The 12,318-nt window shown below is 36.6% G+C and overlaps 1 protein-coding gene and 1 long non-coding RNA gene across 4 annotated transcripts in view; one reads left to right on the top strand and one right to left on the bottom strand.

Moving 5' to 3' along the window:
- LOC137768111 (uncharacterized) overlaps positions 1 to 4,870 on the top strand; it is a 37,721-nt gene extending 32,851 nt beyond the window's left edge. Inside the window, exon 3 of the long non-coding RNA XR_011074712.1 lies at positions 4,346 to 4,870. This is a non-coding gene — a long non-coding RNA (uncharacterized lncRNA). The remainder of the gene's footprint in view (positions 1 to 4,345) is intronic.
- The window catches only part of CPED1 (cadherin like and PC-esterase domain containing 1), a 296,363-nt gene that overhangs the window by 135,177 nt on the left and 148,868 nt on the right, over positions 1 to 12,318 (bottom strand). The gene's annotated exons all lie outside the window — the stretch shown is intronic.

Genomic DNA, 12,318 nt, shown 5'->3' with positions numbered 1-12,318 from the left:
TGATTAATTGGAAATTGTTCCAATTGTGTAATCAAGCATAACATTAAAAAAAAGCCTGTGCACTAGAAATCATTTTAACAATGAGTAGCAATAATAGTATTCTGGCTAAGTAGAATTCTAATATGTAAACTATTATAACCTGATTTAAATATTGGATACCAATATAGTCAGATATTAGGATATATAAAGTGTCTAGTAAAATATTAGATATTAGCTCTAAAACTTTCCTCATAGGTGGACCCTCAATGGGAATACTCTGCTATCTGATATTACTCACCAAATAAAGATAATGAAGACCTCAGAATTTTGCAGTGACTCCAGAACATTATAAAAATTATCACTGTACATGACCACAGAAACAAATTTAGTTAACTAAATTTGAACAAGTTGAATTCTGGCTGAATGAGAGTTTCCCCAAAAGGTCAATTAGATTGTAAGTGTGAGGAGGGTTTTAGATTCTATGGTCCAGAGTAATGATTAAGGGGATAGATTTGCGTCAGACCCGTATTCAAATCCCACCTTTGCCACTAATTACATATGTTATGTAGAAAGCCTGGACAAGCTTTCTAACTGTTCTAACTATTCTAAAGTCTTAGTTTCTTCGTATGTTACAAAATGGGAGGGGATAAAAAAAATCATCTGTTTAGGGTTGTGGAGAACACTAAGTAAGGTAGGAAGAAAAAGTGCTTAACATGATGCCTGGCACATAATAAAAGTTCTATAAATGTTGCACGACTACTACCCCTCCCTCTGCGGCTGCTGCTGTCTGTGTCTTCCCCTACAGCACATGGCAAATTTCTAAGAGCAGAGTGCAGAGCAGATACTTAATAAACAGTTGCTGGTTGGGAGCATTTCACTACAACACAGACTCTACTGTTGAAAAATTAAATCGCATTCCTCTGGTATACTGATGTAAACAAGGTAACTAAAAACCACTAAAATGAGTATTTCAACAATACTACAACTTTGGAATCGAACAAATGTTTACTAAGCAGTCATAGCTAAATGCTATTCTCTTATTATGGACATTTGCTAACACATTAGACAACTATCATATGACTTGTTTTGTAATTGTCCTTATGTGTTGTTGGAAATGTACAAAAAAATAAATGGGAACATTTTATAAAGCATTTCCAAATGATATAACTGGAGTCATTCACACACCATTTACTAACTCAGCATCTAGATTGCTATTAGTGTTTTTGTAAAATAAAGCAGCAAATACCAGTTTAAATGTGTAGCTAAATGCTGGACGTATCATTTTTTTAAATGGTATTTTTTCTTTCCTTGGTATTTTCCCTTTCTCTATTGATCGAAATGTATTTTAAAATGAAAGCTGCTTCTAGCAAATGGATCCATGACATGTAGTCTCCTACGGTTTTGCCCTATGACCTTTCTGCAGATTTTATTTATGACTCTATCTGGCACAACACTTTGGAGGCAAAATGTATATGAGGCCACAGATCATCTGTACAAATCAATTTCTGTGGATGCTCTATTGTTATCCATGTCAAAACTTTTTGATTTGGAAGGAGATATTAAAAGAAATATTTCCCCATATGTATTTTAATTTCCTTAGAACATAAATATATCTTCTTAATTCCTATGCATGACATATTCCAGCAATAATAACAGCTTATTACTATCTAAATCTTTCTCCCTAACAGCAAAACATTATGCTATTTATGGATAAATCAACATGAAATAGTCTAGGTATGTTACTTGACTTTTTATGTTTCATTAAGAATCATGTTTTCTGTAATTGAATGCATACTTCTGATTATAATTACATTAGACAGAAAAGATGGCAAATTAATGAGGAGAATAAAGAGCTCTCAGAGTCCTATCACTGACTACAGAAATGATTAAAAATATAAGGATGAAAACAGATAAGAATAATGCTTCAACATTCAACTTTGAGGGATTATCTTTAAACTATTCATACCTCTAGTAAATCCACTACAGATTTACTAGCTTTACTAGTAGAAAGTAGAAAAGCAGGACCTCTTATTGATATACATCAGTGGTTCTCACTGATTCTCAAAGATGTCCTCTGAGGGGCTGATTTTGCCCCTCAGAGGACATCTGGCAACATCGGGAGACACTTCTGGTTACCACCCCTTGGGGAGGGGCGTACCACTGGAAATCTAGCGGATGGAGGCCAGGGATGCCACTAAACATCCTACAGTGCACAAGACAGCTCCCCAGAATGAAGAATGATCCGGCCCCAATATCAATAATGCTGAGGTGGAGTAGCCTTGGTCCAAATCTGGTTGTTTTATATCAGTCATGTAAATTAGCCCTTTCTCCCTCACTGATAATAACTAAACTAAGAGTTGCCTCTACAGCTACCATATGCAAATTCCAACTGGCGATATAATTAGAAACAGACACTAAACTCAAATAGTTAATTATGGCTAAGTAGGTACTTAAAATGTTTATGTAAATAACACGGAATATATATTAACAAATTAATTAAATGATCTTATTATTCACCAAATTGTCATAGTAATTGATTTTTTAATTGACTGGTATGCCTTATATTTGCTTTCCTCTTCACTGTTAGTCTTTTGGTTAAATAAAAAAATGAATAGTTGATGTCCAGAAGGTGAGAGAATGGGGGAAGGAGAAATTAGGAAACTTGATTAACTGCAAATTGGATTCTCCTCTTTTGGTTACTTGAAGGTGGACTGTTTTTGTTTTATTTTTTTATTAATTTATTTATTTATGGCTGTGTTGGGTCTTCGTTTCTGTGCGAGGGCTTTCTCTAGTTGTGGCAAGCGGGGGACACTCTTCATCGCGGTGCGCGGGCCTCTCACTATCTCGGCCAATCTTGTTGTGGAGCACAGGCTCCAGATGTGCAGGCTCAGTAATTGTGGCTCACGGGCCCAGTTGCTCTGCGGCATGTGGGATCTTCCCAGACCAGGGCTCGAACCCGTGTCCCCTGCACTAGCAGGCAGATTCTCAACCACTGCGCCACCAGGGAAGCCCTGGACTGTTTTTTATGTTTATTTAAAATTTAATAATGGAGTCCATTAGGCCAAAATCTAATTTGAAATGTAAGGAGGAATTATAATTTTTCCTCTTAACCAACAAATAAAATATAATTAAGGTTTAATCCATTTCCTTTTAGCTTGCCATGTATAGGCTTTGGGGAATCACATACATGTATAACAGTCTATCGTTTAATGTGCAGTAGTTCAACTCTGGATTTCAACCTTAAAAATATAACGAAGGCACTATAGTTGTTGGAAAAAAAAGAAAAAGAACAATTTGGAAGGCCAAAAATTTGATAGAAGATTAGAAATGTTATCCCTCACTTTTTTTATTCTACACTTCATCATAGCATCAGTTTGCCATGAAACCTAAAGACTCTAATGAGATTAAGCATAAAAGATAAATAAGGGAAAGGTCTCTGATTAGAATTTTAACTGGAGCCCATGGTGAGAAAATCCTACCTCTGCTATTGACTCCTCCCAGTTCCCGAGGCCTCTCATGCCTAGTTAAGTGTCTAAAACAATCCACGTTTTTCATTCATTATCTTTTCACTCATTTTACGGTTTCTAAAAGGAAGGCTAAAAAAATAGTAGTACTCATTAGACACTTTTCCATTTTATATACTAGAGTACTTCTAATGGACCACCCATATAAACTTTAAATTAAGATCTTCTGGAAAAGATTCTTATAAATGACTGAAATACTTTTCTGCAATCATCTGTAGGATATATCCCACAAGAATCTTCTAATATTTTTCTTGATATTATAGTAACACATTCCTAATATAACCTATTGCCTAAGTTAATTGCATGATAATTAACTTCTTTCTGATCAATATATTTGAGAAGGGAGGCATGTCTTGGAATATATTACATACTTCCCCACTAATGGATTTTTCTTATATTATTGAGGTATAATTTATATTTAGTATACATAATTTATATATAGCCAAACATACTTATAAGTATTATACACAGTTAATTGCACAAATCTGAAGTGCACAATTAATTAAATTTTTATACATCTATACACCACCTGGCTATATATGTAACCACCACCCAGATTAAGATATAGGACATTTGCCCAAAAAGTTTCCTCATGCTTAGAAGCTCCCACACCTTCTAGGTAACCACTATTTTGATTTCTATCACCATAGATTAGTTTTGACTGCTCTTAAACTTCATATAAATGAATTATAGTACGTCTTTTTATGTCTGGCTGCTTTTTCTCGACATAATGTTTTGGAGATTTACCCATGTTTGTGTGTATCAATAGTTAATTTTTTTTAAATGTCTCAACAGTATTACATTGAATTTGTTTATCTCTTTTCTTATTGAACTTTTTCCAGCTTTTAGATTTTATAGAACTGATATGAAGATTTCTTGTGCTTAAATGAAAAGAGCTATCAAGCCATGAAAAGATGTGGAGGAAACTTAAATGCATCACTAAGTGAAAGAAGCCAACCTGAGAAGCTACATACTGTATGATCCCAACTGTATGACATTCTAAAACAGCTAAAGCTATGGAGACAATGAAAAAAAATCAGTAGCTGCCAGGGGTTGGCAGGCAGTGGGAGAGATGAATAGGTGGAGCACAGAAGATTTTCAGGGCAGTGAAAATACTTTGTATGATTTTATAATGTTGGATCCATGTCATTATACATTTGTCCCAACCCATAGACTGTATAACACAAGGAGTAAACCCTAAGGTAACTATGGACTTTGGGTGATTATGATGTGCCAATGTAGGTTCATCCCTGGTAAAAAATGTACCATTCTGATGAGTGATGTTGATAATGAGAGGCTAGGTATATGTGGGGCTGGGTGTATATGGGTAATCTCTGTACCTTCTTCTCATTTATTGTAAACTTAAAACTGCTCTAAAAAATAAAATGCTTTAAAAGTTAAAAAAAAAAAAAAGATTTCTTGGATATATCTTTTGATGGACCTATGACTTCGTTTATCTTGCGTACGCAGTTAGCAGGATTGCTGTGTCATAGGATGTTAGCTATATGTTAGCTATACTAATACTGGCAACTTTTTCCAAAATGGGCAAACATTTGACACTTCCCCCCAGCAGTGTATGAACGAAAGCTTGCTCCACGTCCTCTCCAACACTTTGTATTGTCAGTCCTTTTAGTGTTTTTCATTGTGGTGGGTTGGTAGTGGTATCTCATTGTCATTTTAACTTGCATTTCCCTGATGGTTGATGGAATTGAGCATCTTTTCATATGCTTCTTGGCCATTGGGTTATCTTCTTCTTGTAAAGTAAGTGCCTTTCCATCTCAGCCTCATAATTTTCTGGCAACTTTTCTTGACCATTTTTTCCCTAGTTCACGGGGAGTTGAAAACTCTAAAAAAAATATCAGATGGCACCAACAGACCAAAGGGTCACCCAGCAGTCCGGCTGCCAGGCTTTTGCCCTCACTCACCCCACCTAAGGATCCCTGGTTTGTGTGAAGGGGGCTTCTCCCCACCATCCTCCAAAGGGCGGTTCTTCCTGCCAGCAGACTAGGCCATTACCACTCTCTGGAGGACAGTAGCACCTGCTTCGCTAGTTTATTCTTTCTCTTCGGGCTCAGGAGGAAGGTTCCTGCCAATGTTAGTGGAGCCTAAAGCATACTTGACTAGACAACTGGAATCAGGCAATCGGGGACGGCAAGCTCCAGGGGTCTGGATCCTCACTGGAGTCCATAGGGGCAGGTCCGCTCCTCAGTGGAAGACGTGGCGGCCTGCAGTTGCAGAGCCCAGAGCTGAGCAGGCAGGCACGGGCAAGGACTGGGGCCACTCCTCCTTCTGCAGGTCCCGCGCCCCAACCCCACCAAGCCAGCCCACCCTGGCACAAGGCCACCTCAGCAGCAGTGTACTTTAATCACAGGACTTTGCAATACACCAAGGGTCAATGAGACTTATTTTATTAACGTCAAGGAAACTTAAAAATCATCTAATCCAGTTCCTCATCTGTTCCTTGAGAGATGGATTTCCAATTGATGCTTGAATACTTCCTGGCACAGAAAAGTCCCCACCCGTGAGGGAGCCAGGAGGCGACGTGATACAACATGGACTTTGGAACTAGGCACAACTGGATCTGAATCCAAGCCTTGCCACTCACTAGCTATGTGACCTTGGGCGATTTCTTTAACCCCTCTGATCTTTGGAGTTTCTCCTCTGAAACCGAGGGCTAAGAGTAGAATTCAATCTATAAGGATGCTGTAAGGATTAAAGAGACTATAACTAAATCTAAAGCATTTACGACAGAGCCTGGCACATAGTAAATGATAGTCAATAATACCTATTTGGGAGCAGTTTTGACCTTTAAAGAACTCTTTTTTATACAACTTGGATCAAAACTCCTACACCTAAATCCAAGTTACAGCTTCTGGCGTGACATCAAATAAACTCATTTTAGTTTCCAGTGGAAGGGACAGCCCCAGACAGTGTCACAGGATTGGGAAGCACGTCTGGGGAAGGGTAAATAAGCCAGGTTAGCAGAAGCATAAAATACACTGACAAACAATGAGACATGAGGCTGAAAACACATATGGACCAACATGAGAGAAGTGAATGACCATCAGAGGGAGAGCTTGGAGCATTTTTGGCAAAGCCTATGACAGAGTGCGCTTTAAGTTGATCAAGATCAAGCTTGCAAAACTGAACTGGAAAAGAGTCAGACAGATACAGGGAAACAAAGCTGGGGATTATTTTAGTATTTGAGTCAACAAGTAACAAGAACTGAACCAGAATAGTGTCATAAGAAGGACAAAGAAAGGATAAATCAGAGACAAGTGGGCAAATCCTGCAGATTCCACCTCTGCAACGTCCCTTTCTACTCATGGTATCATCTCCATTCCTACTGACACCTCTCTAGATATTTATCATGTATATAATTACAATTAAATGTACAAAGGTCTCTTCAAATGACAGCCAGGTAGGAATATATATTCCTGAAATGAATGTCAGTGTTAAAAGAACCAGCATAAGGATTTTACACTTTTATGAACACTTAGAAATTTAAAAAATTTTAAATGGGTTTTGCATATAGCAAAATAATGAATGAGTCATTTACCATGTTTAAGTTTAGAGTGGAAACAAAATATACAGCTATGCCAATAATTGTGGGTAACAATTACATTTCAAAAGATACAGCAAAAATTCAATAGCACAAACCTAACATGAAAAGTGAAAAGTAAAAATACATTCTTTCATGCCTTAATGTAGAAATTTTGCGTTACTTTGTAACTTTCATTATATATTTACTCCATATAAAAGTCAAGTTTACTGACCAGTAAAAAGGTAGTTACCCATAGAGACTTTTGAAAATTAAAATCTACATTAAAATTAAATTTATGGTGCTTTTTGAAGTAAAAATAATTGTTGTTGGTAACCATAAATATTCTGGAAAAAATCATTCATACTCTTAGCTTTCCCTCAAAGATGATTTATTTTAAGAGTTAGTTTCTATATAAAATATTAGAGTCAGAAAAAGAAAAATGGAAAAACATAGTCACACACTAAAGGTGAGAATATTTAGTTTGGAAATAACTACACACACACTGCATACACACACTTAGACAAAAACACACCTCCCTCTAGGTTTTGGTTCCCTCCCTCATGAACATTTTTGGTGTGGCTCTATAATTTGTTTTCCAGCTTGGAAAAAGACTGAGGTATAGCAACCCTAAGAAAGCAAACTGAAAAGTGGATAACTGAGAGGAACATAATCTTGAAGTCTTCTCCATAGTCTAGACCCCTGTTTCCCCAACTGTGTTCCACAGAAGAATATCAACAGGTAGTCCATTAAAAAGATGTCAAATAAGTTTGGAAATGCTGGACACTACATATTCTTCTTTTGAAAGCCCACCATTTAAATAAGTATCTGAAACATTCAAAGAAGTCCTACAGTAAAGAAACCTACTTAATTTTGTTTAATCCATTGCTTCATAACCATACAACACTACTCTTTGCTATCTTTTTCTTTTAACATCTTTATTGGAGTATAATTGCTTTACAATTGTGTGTTAGTTTCTGCTTTATAACAAAGTGAATCAGCTATACGTATACATATATCCCCAGATCCCCTCCCTCTTGCGTCTCCCTCCCACCCTCCCTATCCCACCCCTCTAGGTGGTCACAAAGCACCAAGCTGATCTCCCTGTGCTATGCGGTTGCTTCCCACTAGCTATCTATTTTACATTTGGTAGTGTATATATGTCCATGCCACTCTCTCACTTCGTCCCAGCTTACCCTTGCCCCTCCCCATGTCCTCAAGTCCATTCTCTACCTCTGCATCTTTATTCATGTCCTGCCCCTAGGTTCTTCAGAACCTTTTTTTATTTTTTAGATTCCATATATATGTGTTAGCATACAGTATTGGTTTTTCTCTTTCTGACTTACTTCACTCTGTATGACAGTCTCTAGGTCCATCCACCTCATTACAAATAACTCAATTTCGTTTACTTTTATGGCTGAGTAATATTCCATTGTATATATGTGCCACATCTTCTTTATCCATTCATCTGTTGATAGACACTTAGGTTGCTTCCATGTCCTGGCTATTGTAAATAGTGCTGCAATGAACATTGTGGTACATGACTCTTTTTGAATTATGGTTTTCACAGGGTATATGCCCAGTAGTGGGATTGCTGGGTCATATGGTAGTTCTACTTTTAGTTTTTAAGGAACCTCCATACTGTTCTCCATAGAGGCTGTATCAATTTACATTCCCACCAACAGTGCAAGAGGGTTCCCTTTTCTCCACACCCTCTCCAGTATTTATTGTTTGTAGATTTTTTGATGATGGTCATTCTGACTGGTGTGAGGTGATACCTCATTGTGGTTTTGATTTGCATTTCTCTAATGATTAATGATGTTGAGCATTCTTTCATGTGTTTCTTGGCTATCTGTATATCATCTTTGGAGAAATGTCTATTTAGGTCTTCTGCCCATTTTTGGATTCGGTTGTTTGTTTTTTGGATATTGAGCTGCATGAGCTGCTTGTAAATTTTGGAGATTACTCCTTTGTCAGTTGCTTCATTTGCAAATATTTTCTCCCATTCTGAGGGATGTCTTTTTGTCTTGTTTATGGTTTCTTTTGCTGTCCAAAAGCTTTTAAGTTTCATTAGATCCCATTTGTTTATTTTTGTTTTTATTTCCATTTCCCTAGAAGGTGGGTCGAAAAGGATCTTGCTGTGATTTATGCCATAGAGTGTTCTGCCTATGTTTTCCTCTAAGAGTTTTATAATGTCTGGCCTTACATTTAGGTCTTTAATCCATTTTGAGTTTATTTTTCTGTATGGTGCTAGGGAGTGTTCTAATTTCATTCTTTTAGATGTAGTTGTCCAGTTTTCCCAGCACCACTTATTGAAGAGGCTGTCTTTTCTCCATTGTATATTTTTGCATCCTTTATCAAAAATAAGGTGACCATGTGTGCATGGGTTTATCTCTGGGCTTTCTATTATGTTCCATTGATCTATGTTTCTGTTTTTGTGCCAGTACCATACTGTCTTGATTACTGCAGCTTTGTAGTATAGTCTGAAGTCCGTGATCCTGATTCCTGCAGCTCTGTTTTTCTTTCTCAAGATTGCTTTGGCTATTCAGGGTCTTTTGTGTTTCCATACAAATTGTGAAATTTTTTGTTCCAGTTCTGTGAAAAATGCCATTGATAGTTTGATAGGGATTGCCTTGAATCTGTAGATTGCTTTGGGGAGTATAGTCATTTTCACAATGTTGATTCTTCCAATCCAAGATAATGGTATATCTCTCTATCTGTTTGTATCATCTTTAATTTTTTTCATCAGTGTCTTATAGTTTTCTGCATACAGGTCTTTTGTCTCCTTAGGTAGGTTTATTCCTAACTAGTTTATTCTTTTTGTTGCAATAGTAAATGGGAGTGTTTCCTTAATTTCTCTTTCAGATTTTTCATCATTACTGTATAGGAATGCAAGAGATTTCAGTGCATTAATTTTGTATCCTGCTACTTTACCAAATTCATTGATTAGCTCTAGTAGTTTTCTGGTAGAGCCTTTAAGATTCTCTATGTACAGTATCATGTCATCTGCAAACAGTGACAGTTTTACTTCTTCTTTTCAAGTTTGGATTCCTTTTATTTCTTTTTCTTCTCTGATCACTGAGGCTAAAACTTCCAACACTATGTTGATTAACAGTGGTGAGAGTGGACAACCTTGTTTTGTTCCTGATCTTAGTGGAAATGGTTTCAGTTTTTCACCATTGAGAACGATGTTGGCTGTGGGTTTGTCATATATGGCCTTTAGTATGTTGAGGTAGGTTCCCTCTATGCCTACTTTCTGGAGGGTTTTTATCATAAATAGGTGTTGAATTTTGTCAAAAGCTTTTTCTGCATCTATTGAGATGATCATATGGTTCTTCTCTTTCAACTTGCTAATACGGTTTATCATATTGATTGATTTCCATGTATTGAAGAATCCTTGCATTCCTGGGATAAACCCCACTTGATCATGGTGTATGATCCTTTTAATGTGCTGTTGGATTCTGTTTGCTAGTATTTTGTTGAGGATTTTTGCATCTATGTTCATCAGTAATATTGGCCTGTATCTTCTTTCTTTCTGACACCTTTGTCTGGTTTTGGTATCAGGGTGATGGTAGTCTCATAGAATGAGTTGGGGAGTGCTCCTCCCTCTGCTATATTTTGGAAGAGTTTGAGAAGGATAGGTGTTAGCTCTTCTCAAACTGTTTTATAGAATTTGCCTGTGAAGCCATCTGGTCCTGGGCTGTTGTTTCTTGGAAGATTTTTAATCACAGTCTCAATTTCAGTGCTTGTGATTGGTCTGTTTATATTTTCTATTTCTTCCTGGTTCAGTCTTGGAAGGTGGTGCTTTTCTAAGAATTTGTCCATTTCGTCCAGGTTGTCCATTTTATTGGCATATAGTTGCTTGTAGTAATCTCTCATGATCCTTTGCATTTCTGCAGTGTCAGTTGTTACTTCTCCTTTTTCGTTTCTAATTCTATTGATTTGAGTCTTCTCCCTTTTTTTCTTGATGAGTCTAGCTAATGGTTTATCAATTGTGTTTATCTTCTCAAAGAAACAGCTTTATTTTTACTGATCTTTGCTATCATTTCCTTCATTTCTTTTTCATTTATTTCTGATCTGATCTTTATGATTTCTTTTCTTCTGCTAACTTTGGGGTTTTTTTGTTCTTCTTTCTCTAATTGCTTTAGGTGTAAGGTTAGGTTGTTTATTTGAGATGTTTCTTGTTTCTTGAGGTAGGATTGCATTGCTATAGAACTGCTTTTGCTGCATCCCGTAGGTTTTGGGTCATTGTGTTTTCATTGTCATTTGTTACTAGGTATGTTTTTATTTCCTCTTTGATTTCTTCAGTGATCTCTTGGTTATGAAGTAGTGTACTGTTTAGCTTCCACGTGTTTGTAGTTTTTACATTTTTTTTTCCTGTAATTGATATCTCATCTCAGCATTGTGGTTGGAAAAGATAACTGATATGATTTCAATTTTCTTAAATTTACCAAGGCTTGATTTGTGACCCAAGATATGATCTATCCTGGAGAATGTTCCATGAGCACTTGAGAAGAAAGTGTATTCTGTTGTTTCTGGATGGAATGTGCTATAAATATCAATTAAGTCCATCTTATTTAATGTATCATTTAAAGCTTGTGTTTCCTTATTTATTTTCATTTTGGATGATCTGTCCATTGGTGAAAGTGGGCTGTTAAAGTCCCCTACTATGATTGTGTTACTGTCGATTTCCCCTTTTATGGCTGTTAGCATTTGCCTTATGTATTGAGGTGCTCCTATGTTGGGTGCATAAATACTTACAATTGTTATATCTTCTTCGTGGATTGATTCCTTGCTCATTATGTAGTGTCCTTCTTTGTCTCCTGTAATAGTCTTTATTTTAAAGTCTATTTTGTCTAATATGAGAATTGCTACTCCAGCTTTCTTTTGTTTTACATTTGCATGGAATATCTTTTTCCATCCCTTCACTTTGTCTGTATGTGTCCCTCGGTCTGAAATGGGTTGGTTGGAGACAGCATGTATACGGGTCTTGTTTTTGTATCCATTCAGCCAGTCTGTGTCTTTTGGTTGGAGCATTTAATCCATTTACATGTAAGGTAATTATCGATATGTATGTTCCTATTACCTATTACCTATTCCTATTTTCTTAATTGTTTTGGGTTTGTTATTGTAGGTCTTTTCCTTCTCTTGTGTTTCCTGCCTCGAGAAGTTCCTTTAACCTTTGTTGTAAAGCTGGTTTGGTGGTGCTGAATACTCTTAGCTTTTGCTTGTCTGTAAGGGTTTTAATTTCTCCATGGAATCTGAATGAGATCC

The sequence above is a fragment of the Eschrichtius robustus genome, chromosome 8 (genome assembly GCF_028021215.1).
Source record: "Eschrichtius robustus isolate mEscRob2 chromosome 8, mEscRob2.pri, whole genome shotgun sequence".
Taxonomy (NCBI): domain Eukaryota; kingdom Metazoa; phylum Chordata; class Mammalia; order Artiodactyla; family Eschrichtiidae; genus Eschrichtius; species Eschrichtius robustus.
This window is presented reverse-complemented; position numbering and strand designations above follow the sequence as displayed.